The sequence below is a fragment of the Plectropomus leopardus genome, chromosome 16, assembly GCF_008729295.1.
Source record: "Plectropomus leopardus isolate mb chromosome 16, YSFRI_Pleo_2.0, whole genome shotgun sequence".
In the NCBI taxonomy this organism is placed as follows: domain Eukaryota; kingdom Metazoa; phylum Chordata; class Actinopteri; order Perciformes; family Serranidae; genus Plectropomus; species Plectropomus leopardus.
In genome coordinates this window covers 17,897,652-17,915,405 of record NC_056478.1, presented here as the reverse complement: position 1 = coordinate 17,915,405, position 17,754 = coordinate 17,897,652, and the positions used below count along the sequence as shown (strand labels likewise).

The 17,754-nt window shown below is 38.8% G+C and overlaps 1 protein-coding gene across 1 annotated transcript in view; it reads right to left on the bottom strand.

The window, feature by feature from the left end:
- Positions 1-16,400, bottom strand: part of extl3 (exostosin-like glycosyltransferase 3) — a 35,736-nt gene extending 19,336 nt beyond the window's left edge. The window contains exon 1 of the mRNA XM_042503842.1: positions 16,232-16,400. The gene's annotated coding sequence lies outside the window, so the exon portion shown is untranslated. The remainder of the gene's footprint in view (positions 1-16,231) is intronic.
- Positions 16,401-17,754: the final 1,354 nt, after the last annotated feature.

Genomic DNA, 17,754 nt, shown 5'->3' with positions numbered 1-17,754 from the left:
AGCTGTTGCAGGCATGGATCACAGCTCATCTGCAGATGGCTGACTGAGCTATCTCAAGGACCTTTTTTCACTGGTAAATTACAGAAGTGGCTGTAGGGCTGTAGAGTGTCTCTCAAAAAAGGGACTGAAAAGTCATGAAATGTAGGACTTTTTTATTTTTTAGAACTAATAATATTTCATTAAGAGGGAAAAGTTGATATAATCTGATGTGACCAATTCTGATAAATAAGATTATAAAATGCCAGTTGTTACTTAATTTGTTTTCTTTTTCTTTCATCGCTCATTTACTAGTTTTAGTTATGTAAGGTTTTTAACAAAATCTACATGAACATATTGAGCTGAGGTGTAATGAGGAGGCTGGATGTGGCTGTGGAAATGTCATGTGATTAAAGCTTATACTTAAAGCTTATACTTAATTAATATGTGATGCTAATAAAGGCTTTTTAACTTGGGTCTTAGTAAAGCAGTACCCCTCAACTTCTTTGGGAATTCAATCTCCTAAATAAAATATAAGACTTTTGCATCTCTTCACATATTTTTTTTTTTTTTTATATCGCTGTAATCTCAATATGACTGTATTATTGAGTTGCACAAATCAACTAATATCAAGTTGGGTTCTGGGAGATTGTAATGACATTTTTGACAACTTTCATACTTCTGGACTTCAGTGCTATTACAGATAACTCACGGCAGCAGTCGCTCCCTGAGATCTTGGGCATGGGTTTAAGGTTTACACATCTGCACCACCAGATAGCTTGTGCTCCTTTTAGGCCTGTTCAGTTTCACTCTGCAAGAGATCTTCTTCCGTATACTCTGGTTCATAAAAGCATCCTGTTGTCTCCATAGTAGGGGCGTAACAGTTCTGAAACCAAGACCGAAACCACGACACAAACAGCTACAGTGTTATGGTTTTATCTTCTGTGTCACAGTTCCTCCCACCATCATCCGGCTGCCACCACAACTGCTGCAGCCTTGTGAACTTTCATAATGTTACTCGGCCACGTTCCCAGTACGGCTGCTAATAATCTCAAGATTGCAGATCCCCCAGCTTGTGAGAAAATATCATGAGTTCAGGCAGGCGGGTCAAAAAGTGACAAAGAAGAGTTTTGTATTATTTAGAACTTACAGAATCAATGCGTGCAACAGTCCACCTTCCACCATCTTTTCTGCTCTCTGTCACTAACTTTCTCTCAAACACACACGTGCCACTGCACTCAATCCTTGTCACCGGTTCCACTGAAAGTCTGACCCATACATTTAATCTATGGCGTAATACAGAGCACACTAAAATTACACTAATGTGCAGGAATTTGGAAGTTCTACGGTACATTACTTAACATCCGTGATGGTACTCAAGTCTGGGGGTGGTCAACTGCCATCCACTAAAGGTAATACACTGACTACACAACTACACTTCAAAAGATCTGAACTATACCTTTAAGTCCAAAACAAACTATGTTCATCCTCAGCTACTGAGGGTACAAAGTTGATACAGTAATGACAAAGAGAGGCTTGGATTTGAAAGAGTCAACATATTTGCAAATAATCTGGAGATCAGAAACTTGTTTTCAAAGATATTTACCAAAGATATATTATAAGTAGGTTTCTCATATTCCATGTAAACATTCAAAATTATGATCAATACTAGGACAGTGGTGGGCATGTTCACATAGTCACTGTTTAATTAAAATAAATTCTAGACAGATGAAGAAAATTCTTAGTTGCTGCATTCATCTGATTCAAATGGTGAAATTTAGATGTGGCCAATGTGAATAAAATCCTCTATCACAGTACATGTGATTTTCATATCAGGATAATATATATATAGATAGATAGAGAGATATAGATATAGATATATAATTTCTGAAAACTGAATTGAGAAAAGATATTTGGAGAAAAAACAGCAGGACCAAATGCCAGTTCCTGTAATCCAACATAATACAAAGTAAATACCTGGAAAGCGTATTTTATCACATTTGTGCAAAAATAAAATTGGTCCATACAACTGTGCTGCTCAATTGTTAGCAATATTATCAGCACTAGCCTACTAGCTTTTATGCTATCAACAATTTCGTAAAATCTCTGATGGTGACAAATTTCAAGTTTCAAGTTTCTCACTTTATATTCTTCTATAGTCCAAGCCCATGGTGCTTTATTGACAACACCGCTTGCTGCTTCCTGCTGCTCCTTTTATTATCTAATAATGCTGAAGAGATGACAGCTAGGCCGTTATGATTATCAGGAGTATCAGTGTGGTGATGACCCGGCACAGGAGCAATTATGATCGCCCTCCATGTGGACCACCTCCTACTCAGTGGAAAATATATGAGTGTGTTGACCTTTATCTCTCAGTGTGTGCATTAAAGAGTGAGAGAAGACAAACGGAGGTAGACAGGAAACCCACCCTTCACTGCCCTGTTGTTTAGAAACAAACATCATACGACTCGTCTGGTGAAGTGTATTTATAACTTTGCTGAATACCATTTAGCACGGCAGAGACAGAGAGAGATGTAGATAAACAGAAAGGGACACAGAGGTAGAGATAACCAGAGAGAGAAAGGGCGAGAAGGAATGAGTTCATAATGACAGATGGGCCTGGGTGCCTTCCAACCTCCAAAGCTCCTGCAATATGACAAAGATTACACAGGAGAGCAATTCAAAAAAAGGTGTCCCTGTCCTTGCGGGATGGCACGTGTTGGACTTTTAAAAGACAATTCAAGGTAAAACAAAAAATAAAATGTATCCAAAAATATTCTTCTAGCAGCGTGACCGCATTGACCAATATGCAAAAATCTTCAGAGATGAGGCTCTGTCTTTGTAAGAGCTGGGAGAGCGATAAACAAAATGCATCACGCTGGCTTTGCAGTGAGTGCTAATCTGTCACTGAAGCCTCTGCTGTAAAACTGCTCTGGCACGAGCTGCCCCCACAGGGGTGAGGCGAGGAGAGACTCTCACTGTGTTGGTGAGAATCGAGAATGTGACAGCCAATTAGAGTCGGGGCAAACGTACAGACACACAGGACTCCCCAATTTTTCAGCACACAACAGCTTGCACATTTTTCTAATGAGCTCCGACTTCTAAAAAAAAAAAAAAAAAAACCTCTAAGGAGATACATTTTAAATTTTAACTTGTTTTTACTTTGTGGGAAACTCTCACAGTAGGCAAAAATTTAACTACTTGTCCTTCGGTTTCCTAAAAATGGTTCGTTAGCATTGTTACTTTGCTCCTCCCTAAAAACAAAGGATAGAGTTAGCAGCTCGCAGCTGGTTTCCACTCTCTCCTTTAATTATGGTTTGACTGGTATCAAGTTTTGAAGTCAAATATAATTGAAAATAACTGAACCTTTTTAAACCGAAAAGCAGACACAATTGGTCTATTTTAAAGTTTACAATGCACCAGAATGAGTACAAGTTCACACAAAAGGGCGGTAAAGACATGTGAATCTGCATTGTTCAAACACAGATGTATGGAATGAGCACAGTGAGCAGACTATAGGCAAGATGCAAAACTAACAGAAAAAAAAGCAGAATTTGGCTATTTTCTTGGCTTTTTTCACTGGTTTTTCCACTTCCTGCACTCTCTGGTCATACGTTTAGCTTTTTAAATTTCATTTACATACAAGGTGGACTGCTAACGAGGTTATGTACTGAACTATGAGATTGTACTGTGCATGCCTGAAGAGTTAAATGTCTTTCTAAAGTGTCTAGGTGGAAACTATTTCCTACATTTTCTATGATGCGTTCCATGCGTTTGACTTGCTATTGCCACTGCTGACATGGTTTTTAATAATTTTCACTTTACCCAACAGTGCAGAAAATGTTAGACAGGGTGACACAGAGAGGAGAGTGGAGAAAATAACATCTGCAGGGGTAAAAGATCCTGTTATATCTGTGAGTGCACATGTTTATGTGCATTAGCTGACCTAGCTTTCTTGATTAATCGGACACAGTGGTGCTGATGAGATCCTTGAATTAATCAGTGATGTTGGAGATTACATTGTTGTCTGACCAGGGGAGGGTACCAAAACATTACTATCAACATTTAACTTTCAGTACGGAAAAATTACCTTTTTTTTTGGCTTGTGAGTAAAGTAAATCTAGCAGTCATTTGCATATTTTACCAGCATTTGGCTGGTGCTTATTTCCAACTTTGCCATAATGGACTAAAGTAAAACACAAGCAAGATAAAAGAATTGTCTGTACTCATATTCTACATGAATACGGGTACATTTTATGAACCTAAAAAGAAAATTTATTGTCTCCTGGCGGTCTCCTCAGGGACCTCCATGCCAAGCCGCAAACACCACCAACACAGAGCTTCAATGGGTTGGGGATGATGCCATGATGAACAAAAACACGACACATCACTGTCAGTATGATAACAACATCCAAAACACGAGTTTCCCTCTCAGTGGTTTCTGAGACATGAGAAATACTTTCAAAACTCGTAAAGTCATGGGACGCCACACAGGATTAGTTGTTCACAATACAGCATTGTCAGGGAAAATAAAAGGGTTTGTCCTGTGGATGCATTGATAATGAGTTTACTGCGTCCTTTCGTGTCATTGCGTCAGCGACACAGTACGAAGGAAGCGCACCTAGCTCCATCACTGTCAAATATTTCAGTTTGTTTAGCGAGGGTCCTGTTGCCTGACTAAACTAGGCTTGTCTAGTCTTGTTTCTCTGCAGAATGTAAAAAACTTTGAAATAAAACCTTTGAGATACATTAACAGCTCCTTTGCACAGTGTGAGGTTTAATTTACAGGTTCTTCAGACTGTCAGCGGTTATGTAAAATCAGATCTTCATTTCTGAGCAGTGCTGACCAGCTGAAATTTACTTGACGGCACCAATATTCTCAGACGTATCAAATGTGAAATACTAACAAGGAATTTAGTTCAAACAAGTTTTAATCCATTTCCTGTTATAGGGCATGTCCATGTCCCTTGTAATGCAGCAACTACATAGTGAGGCCTCGTCTTCAGAGGGAATTTTGGTGCTCAAATGCCTGCAAATGGCATTTGACCCATTCATTACCAAAAATCTAATTACAGGCTGCCACATGGTACTCATTTAACCATTCGTGTCTACATAATTACTTTAGATGAAAAGGGACATAAGAGACTAAGGCTCCAAACAGGCTTGTCATGTCATACACTTTCCACCCTCGCAGAAACACGGGAAGCGTCATCTAAAACAGAAACTCAAACCACTTTCAGGATGAACGTGGCTGATTTTAGCAGCATTGTGTGTGTACTCTGTGGCTGAAGTAGCAGGAATTGTTATTACCTAAATTCATTTTCCCACTAATACCGATCTCTATATACAGAATCTGCTGAAGCTCCTTTATCTCACCTCTCAAATCCCTTGTAATACCTTATAAATAACTTCTAAACGCAGTTATAATCATCATATTTGACACACTTTGTAAAATATTTTTTAACATTTTCTTCTTGGGATGCTCTCGTGTTTCATGTGCAAGATTAGGGCAATGATATCCCAATTTTTTCTTTGATAAATAGTCATTCCCTACTTCAGTCGGATAAGCATTATGGATTTCATGTTTGCTTTTATTGCGTAATATTTATATTCTGATTATTTCAGACAGAATAAGACAGGTAGAAGTTTTCTAAGCAGGTTTGTATCAAATAGGTCTCGCTACAGCCGTGCAGTTAAATTAAAGTAAACTCTTTTCATTAATCAAGATTCTTTGGACCTTTCACAAGCTGAAATGTCAAAATTTTGAAGGGCTCGGTCGGCCTTAATTAGTCACCTGGGCTATAATCCAGCTTTATCTGGAGCAAAGTGAGTCTGGCAGGTCACAACTACAAGAACTTTAACAGCTTAGTGTCACAAAAGTTCGTCCAAGACAGGAAGAAGGATGCGGCCAGGCAAAAACACGACAAGTCTTTTTGTATTCAAGTGTGGAAGCTGCTTCAGTGATTGAATACATGTCGAGTTCACTGCAGCAGAGAGACTCTCGTGTGTCAAAAGAAACCTCTTCTTTCCCTCAGTGAAGTGACATCTGAGGTAAAGTTGAATAAAGAAAGAGCGTCCACCACATCCTGTCTTTCTATATAAAGAAGGATAAGTTAAGAAGAGTGCATGGGTGAATGGAAAATCAGATGCAACAGCCCAAACTCTTCAAATCCTAATTCTTTATTTTCTAAAGACCAACCAAATAAGTAATCGCACTGAGGGAACCATCTGGAACAAAAGTGGCAATAACTGGCAATTTTAGAGCATTACTGTCACTACATCGTTGCTTTACATAGATATTATTGAAGTTATTTACTGCATAGGTTAAAGTAAGTCAGTGATTAAAATCACTGCTCCAGCAAACCTCTCTGGTTTGGGGGAGCATCTGAATTAGCCCAAATTTTCATCAATGCAGATTAGAGGTTCATGGATAACATCCTGTCATGGTGTAATTTCATATTACAGCATTGATAGAGTAAATTACCTGGAAAATTAATTAAGAAACTGATTATGAGGAAAAATAAGCAGATTTAAATGTCTGAAAAGTCACTTTACCACAATTATTTTACGTGAGTGCTATCTGTAAAGATTTATTTTCCTAAATGTATTTTGTTAACTTTTATTAGGGGAGTTGTTGCTTTTTTTGTAGGATGATACGCAAAGTTCATAATGCTCGGTGCAAAGTACCAAACATTTCAGCAAAACAGGAATTGAAAAAATGTGATTAACAAATTCAAATGGCTCTTATATGCAATATTCTTCCCACAATGTTTGAACTTATAGATTATATTGTGCTCATCTTGGTTTCTGAGTGTTTTCTTATTTTGAGACTAGTCGACTAGTTTAAACTTCCTCCCAATTTGATGTACCTCCAGCAGTGAACAACACATTCAAGAACCGGGGACAAATTTAACTTTATCCTGGGCATTGCGATGTGATGATGAACAACTGTTTGCATATAAGAGACACTAACAACTGCTGTCACCTGCTGTTATCACTCACCATCTACACTCACCATGTTGAATTTCTCAGTATTAAAAATCTGCCATGTATGACATTTGTAGATCTTTTGTCACAGCAGACCCATCAAACACAGATGTAAGAAATTACATTCATGCATCAGGTCCCTGGCATAGTGCATCTACATGACTTACTGGCACATCTAAATGAAGAGAAACACAGTTAATGTTATTACTTACACCTGTGTTTCCTTCTATAATTACTCAAAAAGTCTCCTGTATAAAAGGCCTATTTAGAACAGAAAACCCCAGTATGTTCTCAAGCACGCCTGCTGGTTTGTAGGCGGAAACTCCCTACCTCAGTTTTACCGTTTTCAATTCTGACACTTTCTCAGCATGCCATTACATTTACAAATGTCACAAAATAAGTTTTTGTGCCATTCTCCTCCATCTGCCCTCAAAAAGTTGTGAACAGCCGTGCTGCACTCCCAACAGTCAGCAAATGGAAGTACGGCTCCAAATATTTGCCTTGACGACTGAATCTAATTCTGTAGGTCTTTGCCAATTCCCTCTCCCAGCATCAACAACCACTGTGTGCCAGCCCTGCAATATCAGCAATTCAGCTAAATCCATAAACAACTAGTTTGTAAGCCATGATAATCACACAGAAAAATAGACTATATCTGGCTAACATTCAAAAGTGATTGAAATCCATGGAGAACAGTCCTCATTCAATAATAAGGCCAATTTTAACATATATCACTTTGATGCTGTTAGCATAAATATTTCATAAATCAAGGGCATTTCCTCTGTAGATGAGAAACTGTGTTAAAAAGAGTATGGATGTGAGTTAAAAAAAGAAACCTCATTGGCACAATATAAAATATGCAGCTGACAAATGTCAACCAAAAAGCTTACATGGACATTATGAGCTAGGCAAAGGAGAAGTTCATGCACTTAAAATCAGTTTTGGTTGCTTTTTTTTGGCATATTGCACAAAATGTTTTTATCATTAATGGCTGCAACTAGCAATTATTATCAGATTCGTCATGTTTAGTCTATGACATGTAAGATAATAGTAAATAGCTATCCATCAGTATGTAAAGGCATCTTCAAATGTCTTGTTTTGTTCTTTCTGTAATATTTTGCAATAAAAATGAGACAGTAACTTACTGTGAAAGTAATGCAACTAGTAGCCAGTAATTTACAGTAAATGTACAAACATTTTGCAGTGCAGTAAAAAGATGTCCATCAGAGTGCAAGGTGACAACTTCAAATCTTGTTTTGTCACATTTACAGTCAATTAACAGATATTTTCAATTAATCACTTTATTATTTTTACTTAGTGATGACTCAAACAATTACTGAAAGATCATCAACAATCAGCAGAATTTTAGGCAATTAATTTTCTGTCTATCGGCTAACTGTTTCGGCTCCACTTTCTTTAAACATATTGAAATTTACTGTCGATAAAATGTTTCAACCTGGCTTCCCCTGCACATATTTAACAGAGAAAACAGTTAGCGGGTAACACAACGAAATTAACACACAAGCCCTGAAATCCTGCCCTCCTAACAAATAAATCCTCTTGTTATCTTTCCATAGCAGTGGCAGCAGCCTCGCTCACTGTGTCCTCCTGAGAGCTCTTCCTCTCCCCCTCCTGTGCATGCTGGCGTAGACCATAACAGATTGACTCAGCCCGACAACAGCTGCCAGAACCCCGCAAGCCTCGTCCTCCAGACACTGATGGATTGTGGGAGGAGAGCCAGGGTGATTAGCCCCTGACATGGGAGAATTATTGCAATGTACCACCCCAAAAGAGATTGCACCTGAGTGTCAACGTAGGGCATTCGCACTACTTTAAAGTCATGTTGTTAATGTCTGCTTGGCCTTGCAAACGCACCGGGCATGTCAACAACAACAAGTGGCGGGAGTGTGAGGGGGCAATGATCAAACTCGTCACTGTCTGGAGTTAAAAAATAAATCAGGGAGATAAAAAAATGAAGGCCTCATTGTGACAGTGATTGCACCCTTTTCACATATTCTGAGCTGTTCAAAAGAAAGGACTGCCAATCAAACATTCAATTTTCCCTCACAGAAAAGTTTATTTTTAACTGCTTCAGTCACATAAGGCACTTACCTTGAGCTTGACAGTGACATACACTAACTGAGGTCCATAGGAGGTAAGCTAATGGTGCTTCTATTTGAGGAAATATTGCTGCTTGGAAAATGAATTAGCTGAGAAATCCCACTGCTTGACTTGCAGGCATTGCACGGAGAGTGCTGCTGTTTGCTTACTGTGCCAAAAGTAAAACTAGTCCTGCCATCTCTCTCTCTCTCTCTCTTTTCCCAGCGTTTTTCTGCTACAAGCTGCCACATCTGTTCCAGTCAGAACTTTTATTCATGCCATTCATTTTGCTCTTGCATTTTGCAATAATATAAAAAAAACCATCTTGCTGTTATACAATAAACATACAGAACAAGCTGTCCTGAGTTAATGTAGCCTCTTAAAGCAGATGTTCATTAGAGGAGAGGAGCTCGGGAACACTCAGCTATTCGAGAAGAGTTGAACCTCTGCGCTCTTCTCAGACGAGAGCAGGACAGTTTGACAGAATGAAAGCCAGGAGTCAGCGGCTCCATTTGGTGATTCATCCATACCCTCATTACAAGGACATGGCACTTAATGCCCAAGCCTCAATGCTCAACATCAAAGTCAAAATTTCTCATTTTGGGCTGTGAAAATCAGACTAAAGCCCAAATTCAGGGCTGCAACACAGAGGTATACTCCATTGCTGATATTAGCGCAGTAGCATCAAACCACATCCCGACAACACCACATGCCAGCCAAAAGGTTCAGGCTTTAATCTGAGTTTACTTCTACCTCAGGAGACAGGAACCTACTTGTGCTTTAAAGTGTGGACTGGAGAACTAAGATATCTTGACCGTCCCTTACCAGCTACTCTGTGTCCTGGCTGCCAAATCAGCCCACTAAAGTACACATTTTAATAGAGATTTTAATAATCTGGATACTGCTAATCAATACCAATACTTAGCCATACTCTTAAGTAACTTTTTCACTGAATAGAAAAAACACTAACACATACTAACATCTAGGACCACACCCTGTTCAAAAAAAAAATCACCTAGCAATTATTTTGAGAGATATTGTGATAGCAATATGAGTGGCGATTTTAGTATATATAAAAATGACTTTTGCTACCAGGAAAGAATGTTCCTATACATCTGGACTATGATTTAAAGGATAATCATCTCTGTACCACCACAATGCATCATTTATAATGACACATTTTACCATAATCAACAAAATTGCAGCTCCTGTGATATGGTTATTGTAGTTGGCCATTTTGCTATTTTGATAAGATTTTGATTACTTGCAGCCTTGCGTACATCTGGCTTTTGTCTTTAGACATTTTTATTGGCTCCAGCTCCAATAGCCAGTGATGGAAATGTATCAACTAAATGGCAAAGATTTTTTTCATCCCTTTTCCGGCACGATTCAACTATGCACTACCACAAATTAAGTCCATCTCCGTCCAAGCAGCGCTTGAATGTCATTCTTATTTAGCTTCTACAGAGTCTAAGAGAGACTTTTATATGTAACAGATATTTTTTTTAAATAAATTAAAAAATGTTGTTACATGTCCACAGGCCTCCATGCTGCTTTATATTGTTCACTAACTTTGTTTACTTATTTTGGTGAAAAAAGGGTGTTATTGATGCTACTCTATAATTTTCATGAAAAAAGTAAAGACATGACATGAAGAGATGTGAAAAGATTCCCAAGACTTGTTTTAATATTTTTTCATTTTGCAGAAATGACAGGTTTAACTGCCTTTTGAGTTTCCTGTATATGTAATGAGCGAGTGCTTGCAACTGATACTAACTTAACTGTGTCCTGTGTTGCCAACTACAGACCTGTTTTATGTGGATAACAAGTGTGAACTTGATTTGACAAGTTCGGGACCCATTTTTAGTTTGACTAATCCCATCAGCATCGGCTGCACTAAGGACGTAGGTTCAGCAGTCGCTTCGCTAAAGCAGTCAAACACTTTGCAACTGCTTTAAATTTTTGGAACGTTGTATTGTTAAGTGTTACATAAAGTTGACGGTATTACCCTCTTTACACTAAAATACCATATATTATATTCAGCTGCATTTTCTTCAAATTTAGTCAAGTCAGCCCATAATGTTTTACCCACTGAGCCATTACTGGAGAGAGTTCAGAATATAAACATGCGGTTATGCAACGGCAAAGTTACAACTGTACTACACTAACTAACAGCAGCAAAGTTTATCCAAGAACTTATCAATATTTCAGTACTGACCTGTCAGGAACCAGTGTCAATATAGCTCATTTCTTGATACCCATCCATACATGTTAACTGTAAAAATAGCCGAGAAATACCGCTGTTTTTGTACAGGTATTTAAACTTGAATAACAAAAACAGAATTAGCACTATTTCTTTTTATGAGCAAAAATTAAAGCTGGCGTCAACTTATCATATCCAACACTGTATTAACTAGGTATACTAGCACCCTCAATCACTTGCCTTTGCTAACAGATTAAATGACTTAAATGACTTGAATGACTTTCATCACTCACGTTCAATCGGGTATTGGACAGGTCAGGGCACTGGTATTGCTAGTGAACTGGCATGGGTTACTGGGAAAATTCAATGGAAAAGGGCAACAATAATAACATTACACCTAGGCTTTTCCTGCATGGAAATTCAAAATGTCTTCCATGAAATAAGATCTGTTTTAGTAAGATTTTGCTCTTGATGATGCGAAGAGCATCCTTTGTGGTGTACTGTCAGATGGAGCTTCAGGGCGTGTGTCCATCGTTTTTTGCTCTGGCAGAAAAGCTCTGGGGAGGGCTTCATACCAGCGCTTTATCAAAAGTCTGGCTTTGCTTGATGGCACTACGTTATCAGAGGCTTGCACTGCATAGTTAACAACAATCTTACAATGCATACAGTAAAAAAACACAACAGGACTCAGTAACAGTGAGACCTTAGAGATGTGGTCCAAAGCATACTTGAGCACACGGATTTTAGGCAATGGACATTTTTAGAGAACTAATGTTTTGACCCCAGATGCATCCTGATCTGAGTCCACGAGCACCAGAACCATTCAGCGTGCGGCCGATCTGCTCCCACTAAAGGGCTTTTCTGTCTTTGTCATGACAGTTTCTGACTGACATGTCATACAGCTCAGGATAGATGGCACCTAATGGAGCACCAGTGACAACACCACGGCCTATCTGAAAATTTCAGATATTTTCATCTGGAATTGATCTGAGCAGCTGCACAAAAAAAGTCTTTGCAAGCGCTTTGAAAAAAGAAAAAAAAAATTGCTGGGTGCACTTTTCTCTGGGGGACTGCATTCAGCCACATATGCTGGCTCCTCATTAGGAACAATTGAAACAAGACGCTGGCACCCAGAAATAAAAATGCTGAATGAACACTCAGTCTCGTGTCTCATAAATATACTGAACTAGTAACAGGTGTAACTAGTAACAACGGCAGCATTTCATTTAAACTTGCACTAACTGATCTCTTGGCCACATGGGGCAGCTCTGTGTTTGGTTTCTACCAACTCCAGGGGAAAACATCTGGCTCTTTAGCTGCTAAATGGTCCACTATCTTCACCAGCTAGTTGCTAACTGTGTCTGTTGTCTGTTTGGGACATAACAGGTGGAGTGCCTTGGGTTTTTATGAGCTTTTTATGCTAAAAACAGCTACCTGCTGTGGCTTAAAACAAACCCATGAAAGAGTGAACTTAATAATAAAATTTGGGCAAGAAAGCTACACAATGACATGACACTCCCTTTCAGCCTCAGTGTATGGGAGGTGCAGATTTGTGTGTGCATCCTTAGTAAGTTCATCACTACAAGCACCTCTTTCTCATTTGATACATTATTATTATAAAAATACCAATTAGAGGCACTTTAAATAATGGGGTCAAATTAATTTGAAACTGGAATTTGTTTATATTTTATCACCAGCACCCATTTGAGATTTAATCTGCAAGAAAATGCATTTCAAATGCCATCTACCAGCTCAATGGGGATTTTTTTTTTCCAATTATCAACATCTGTTGCAGGCCAAAATATTCAGCATTGATCAAACACGACTAATTACAGCACTAGAATGGCCTCTGCAGTGCACATATGAAAAATTCAGAGAATTGGAGCATCAGGCAGGGATCCAAGTATTTAATGAGGGCAGCACATCTACAAGCCCCTTGTCACATAATGAAAAGCTGATTTTGCCATTATTCTGCATTGTGGCATTTGTTGATACCTAAGTGACCACTAGAAGGAGAAAAAAATCACTCACAGGCAGTGTGGTAATCGCACCCATATGAAAAAGATCAATATCTGTGTGCACAGTGGGAGACACAATGCCCTGTACAGTCCATATTAATGCATGCTGTGGTCCAGTCTAACCATAAAAGGGGCAAGTTCCAAGTCATACAACGGGCTCCTTGATGATCTTTGAATATATTAACTTGATGGTCAAAGATAAAATACAATTTGTATATCTTAGTTTGGGATAGATCTATACTGACATTTGTTCTGACAGTTTGTGTTCAAGTCTCTTTTGTTTAATTCACAGCATAAGACATTAAAATAACACACTGTTGTGATTTATATCTCAGCAGAAAATAATTATCAGAACAAAGAGTGCTTCCAAATGAAAAAACACCACTAATGTAAATACAACACTTGCATCTGCAGTGATACTTTACATTCAACTGACCTATAAAAACTATCTACACCTCTGTCTGAGGTAACTCCAACCCAGTCCTCAACATCTCACACAGTCACAAATAAATATAATATTACATGACAAATATAACTGATATTATCACTAACAAGTGATGAGTTTTAATTTGCAACATACAATCCAGCCAGCTACGTGAAATCCTAACTCTAAAGCATTTGCTTCCTCTTTATCGGGTGAATATTTTCTGTTTCACACGCACCAGTTCCCTGGAATCCCTCTTTCTAGTTTACATCATCAGATCCAGCACACTGCACATGTTCGTGCTCAGCAGTTTTGTTTTACTTCCAAGTCTGAATGACTTAAAAACAACATAAAGAAACTCATATATTCAACACACTATCTATGATGTATTCAATGATTTGACAAAAGCATCATCGTGTCAAGTCAAAATGCACAAAGACATGCTCTCGTTATGCAAATAGCCACAAACAAATTGACCACACAGCTCTGGGCTAACAACTTTGCTAAGGCCGCTATTAAGTAATAAACTTTGGGCTTAAAAATCTGAGTGAAACTGATTTACTGGTTACTGAGCCATGTTACAAAAGCAGTGCCCCTGGCAGTAACCTCAGTACTCCCACAAAAATGCCGAGCCGGCCTACTGAGGTTCATTTCCCAAACTGCAAGAGGCTGGCTCCCCTTATCCAACTCACACTCTCTGGGTTTTGCTAAGCCCCCATGTCTTGTTAGTCATTGCTTGATTGCCACATTGCAAATTACACAACATCTGCACCCAGTTTCCAGTTTCAGGTACACCAAGCTCATGCAATCTAATACAGCCCTGCGATAAATACTTCCTCAGTGTAAGTTGTAATGGTCAGATTTTGGGTGTTTCGAATATTCAGCCTACCCTAATCAATGTAGATGAGATGACAACTGTGTGTAATCAACGACTGAGTCAGAAGAGGACTTTAATTCTTATTGCATTTTTAACTATGTTATAGAGGATCAATACTGTATAATAGAGCAATCGAGTAATTAAGGATGAGATAGCAACAATACCCGATTATCTCTATGGCCAGCAGGTCACTCTGAATCTCATAACAAATACATTATTAGGGACTGTTTTTTATGAGAGGGGAGGGATGGTATAAAAAGGGGGATGCATGTCAAAAAAGTTTTCAAGCACTGGGGGGGACTTCTGTTTTGTTATTTTGGCTTAGGGGAGGGGCAAAAACTTTATATGGCTGTATTTTGCAGTTACTTAGTTTGTAGTTTTACTGCCAATTTTTAAAAAGAAAACGTGCCTGTTATTAAAAATCAGCAAAATTACACTGTTTATAATCATAAATTCATTTAAAAAATCATAAATAATTGTCAGAAATTGCAAACAGAAAAAACCAAGGGATTTTCTCCTTTATTATGATGAACACTTCCATCAGTGGGTAAAAAAAAAAACATTACAAAATCAGAGCTTAAAATAGTGATATTTCCTCAAAAACACTTCATTTTACATGTCTCATTTAATTTTTTACCAAAGATAACCGATTTCCACTAATCTCCCAGCATGCACGATAAGAATGAAAAACAAAGTTTTCACTTTCAAACATCATAGGGAAAGTTTTTAAAATCTAACAAGTAATTCATGATGGAGGGATGGTCGTCATTTTCCCCAGGTCACTCAAGGAGGCTTAAGGAAAAACTAATTATAGCTAAAAATGAAATCACACCTTAGCCACCCAGCCTTCCTCTGATTAAGACGGAACAGTGTTAATCAGAGTTACGCTACCTTGCTCAAGGGCAAAGTACTGTATGACTGACTTCAGAACTTTCATTTCAAAATGTATAGTTTTATAACTGAATCGTCAATAATAATAGAAGTTCTTGAAGTTCTTGTGTATTATTAAAGACAAAAATACCCCGTGTTTTGCGGAACAGTTCGGCGTTGTATCAAAGCCTGCTAACTCAACCAGAAGCTCATTATGATTTTGACAATCGGCATGCATCATCTTGCTAGTGTGCGCTTGCCACTCAGCACGTAGACAATAAATCACCAGTTTTTTAAATGGCGTTCGGCGTGACATTTTATTCGCACTAAAAAAGCGGCACGTTTCTTTAGGGCTGTGGGTTTGACAATCAAAGAGGGGGCCATAAAATAAAATGTGCTTAAAAGCAGTACAAGTTTTAGCAGAGAAGGCTACACCGGCTTGGTTGACGTGTGCCTCAGTCGAGATCAAAGCAAAACAGACTCACGACTTACAGCGGCTACAGACTCAACTGCTTCAAAGTCTTTATGAAAACTACCAATCATTTACATTTACACCAGTTAGAGATCTAAATATAAAACACAACGAGGAAAAGTGGACACACAGCTATCGTACTGACTAAATATGGACAGGGGCTTTTGCAGGGGGAAACACACAAGGGGCCATATGTCTCATCTGGCCAATTAGCTAGCCTGCTAGCCAGCGACGGTCACAACAAAATGCATTACTCTCAACTACGGTGGCAGAGAGACCAGCGTTAGCTTCAGCGGCTACTCACCCCAGCACAAGAGTCCAATATGTCCTAAAAACTGAGTCACGTCCGCACGGCCGGTTTGTCAAACCGTCAAAATGTCGTTGTGTTGGATTTGGACGACTACAGTCACCGGACAAGCCTGCGGCGTTGCTGCGTTTTCTCCTCGCACTGCTCACAGCACCATTAAAAGCTGCATTGTTGGAGCGGCGGATGGACAAACAGCACCGACAGCACGCCGCAAAGCACTGTGGGAAACGGTGTTGATAAACTGTGTCGCTCAAACACATAAAATATTGGGGAAATACGCCACCTAGTGGTTGAAGAGCGACATCACAATTGGCTTTATTGGCAAAGCGTGAGTGATATAAGGAAGGATTTAAAACAAAAAAAAATCTCAAGTCATTTTTTAGCTTTAAAAGTCATAAAAATAACAAATTTGGAAAATTTGGAAAAATACGTTATGTGCCGCCCCAATCAATGTTATCTTATATATTTCAGTAAAAAAAACACAAACGCTTACATGGAGTTATGGTGCATTTAATAAAATCATGTACACTTTGCTGACCCACCACCACCTGCACGCGTGGCTCGTGCATTTTGTTGCCAAGTAACCAACCCGTATGCCAATTTGATTCGGTTTGGTCTTTGGTCTGGGCAACGTCTTGATATCGTTCTTGAGTGTGTGTGTGTGTGTGTGTGCACATATTTCCCTCAACTCCGCTAAACTGTAAAACAATATGCAAACTTCATGATAAATTCCACACAGACAGAAGTCCATTTAGTCATCCTTTGATAGCCGTGTGTGGAAATCACACATGGTTATTGATGGTTTCCTAAATGACAAGGTACAACTGACACAATATTGCAGATATGTGTCAGTTTGTATTGAATAGATTGATCCTGTGAGCCTGTGATTTACGCAGCTTGTAATTTAAAATGTCATTTTTGAATGAGTCAGTCATTCAAAACATCACCATGTCCCACCAATACCAAACAGTGGCAAATGCACCCTGATATCCAGATATGGAATTCCAGCTTGGTCACAACATATCTGACTTTTATAATGAACTGATATCTTTACTGATATCTGCGTAACATTTAAGAATCATATGTCAGGAAAATTATATATACGTAATAGTTCATATTATACCATTAAATACAGCTCGCTTTCGGCGGTGGAGCGAAGAAATAAGGAAGCAAACCACGTGTGATTTTCACACACGGCTATCAAAGGATGACTAAGTGGACTTCTGTCTCTGTGGAATTCATCAGGAAGTTTGCATATTGTTTTACACTTTAGCAGAGTTGAGGGAAATACCTGCACTCTCTGGCTGTGGGTGTGCGCATGGGAGATCTAACCTCACACAGGCCCTCTGAGGGAGCTGTTCAGCTTTCTGTGGTGCTAAAGCGGCTGTATGACTGCAGCACAACATATCTGTAATTCCCCTTTTGACCAGTGGAAACTGAAACTTGGATATCTCTAACTGTCTTTTTGAGCAGACAAATTGACGTTATAGATGGCTGACACATTTCAATCGGGCGATACT